At 39.6% G+C, this 1,959-nt stretch overlaps 1 pseudogene; it reads right to left on the bottom strand.

Moving 5' to 3' along the window:
* LOC130024195 (olfactory receptor 148-like) lies at window positions 1–1,173 on the bottom strand (annotated as a pseudogene).
* Between the last annotated feature and the right edge of the window lie 786 nt (window positions 1,174–1,959).

The raw sequence follows: 1,959 nt of genomic DNA, 5'->3' as shown, positions 1-1,959 counted from the left end.
TCAACTGCTAATAATCACAGGTGAATTTCTGATAATGATGGCCTGAGAATAAAATATCACTGATTTTGAAAACTTTTCCTTAATAATTGTATGTGAAATCTAAATGACACAATTTTCCACATTGTTCATACTCAGCCTCATCAGTTATGATGGGAAGAATTGGGGGTCCACTTGTGACAGTTGATGCACAAGTGATGTACAATTTTTGGCAAAAAATTTTGCCAAAATTCTACAACTTGACAATTCTACAAGGAGTTCAAAAACTCACTAATTTAGATTATATTAGTTCATCCAAAAAGGACACATTGGAGAAAGCATTTTCTACTGTTTATGGACTTAAGAAGAGGGAACAGGAGGGAACGAATATTAAGAAACATAATTTTTTAAATTCCATTATAAATAATAATAGAGGCCCTCCCGTTGATCGTCGATTTGCTCGAGCGGGCCCAGTAACGTCTCCATTGGAGACTTTGTTGTTACTGTGTCTGGCATATCGAATACTCTCGGTAGCTTGCCGGGCTCTCCGAGAGGGGCGGAGGAATCGAACTCGGGTCGGCCATGTTGGCCGCTTGTAAGGCCAATGCCCTACCGCTGTGCTATTGCTCCAGCCCCTAATTCCATTATAAAACCCATAATTATTCCTGAAGAGTAAACAGCACTTTGTGAATCACTCTGCTGTGGGAGTTTCCAACTTCTTTGTTTCTTAGAATAGATTAGGGAGTTGAGCATGTGAGAGGCAAATGTTATTTCATATCTGCACTGTGGCAACAAACACACACAGACTCCAGGTCTCAGAATGAGTGTGTATCTCAGGGAGCGGCAGATGGCCACAAAGTGGTCATAGGACATCACTAAGTAGAGGCAGCCTTCAATAGATCTCAGGAAGTGGTAGAAGAAGAGCTGTGTGGCACAGCCCTTGTAAGAAATGGCCTGGCTCGGGCCAGAGTGATAGTGCAGCATCTTGGGACAGGTCACTGAAGGGAAGAATATGTTGAATATAGGCAGAAGTCTCAAGAAGAGTACATGGGGATTTCTATGAGGATGAGTGAATTGCCGACCAGGGCAAAGAGGTAAATGAACAAGAAGATGGCAAAGAGCACAGTCTCCATCCAGTCCCTGAATCTGAGGGATTCCCAGCAGGATGAACTCACTCAGCTCCGTGTGGTTCCTCATGTTCCTGCAGGGCTGGTGTGGGGAGAGACAAAGTTCATGAAAGCGTGAACATGGAGGCTGAACATTGACAGACATAATATGAGACATGAGACATCATGTTGACAGACATAATATGAGACATGAGACATCATGGAAACACAGTATGTCTCATGTCTTATATTGTGTCTGTCAATATGAGGCACTCCCATTCCTCTGTGTTTATCTTTAACCTCTGCTTCCCCTATCTGTTAATCATTGTTAATCATTTATTGTTTAAGTATGTAATGATAATGCAATGAAGTTCTCAGAATTCGACCAGACATTTAAGCTTTAGTAAAGACATATACTGGCTTCTTCACATCTCAGTGTGTTTTTTTTTCATTGTAAATATGAACCCAAACAAAATTAATGACTGTATGATTAAATATGGGCTAGGTGAAAGAGCAAAGAGTATTCAGTATAGGAATATAGTTAATGTTCACAACCAATTTTATGCAATAATACTCTAAAATACACAAATCTGGAAGCCTTGTCACAATATGATCATGATGAAAAATAGTCCATTATTCCACATAGCTGCCAGTTTGTGCAAACCCTACTCTGAAGAGAAGAATAGATTACAATTCACTGCAGTTTATTGGCATTTCTATAGGAGTCTGCTTCTGTCCTATTGTTTGGAAATATTTCTTTATTTTTGATCATTTTTAATGTGGCTTGTTTTCCTAACTGTGGCTGGTGAATCATGGAGTTTCACACATATTTGTATTTAATTGAGTTAACGTTGGATAACACTGATTTGTCCTTTCT

Source organism: Sorex fumeus, unplaced genomic scaffold (genome assembly GCF_029834395.1).
Source record: "Sorex fumeus unplaced genomic scaffold, SorFum_2.1 ptg000028l, whole genome shotgun sequence".
Lineage (NCBI taxonomy): Eukaryota > Metazoa > Chordata > Mammalia > Eulipotyphla > Soricidae > Sorex > Sorex fumeus.
This window is presented reverse-complemented; position numbering and strand designations above follow the sequence as displayed.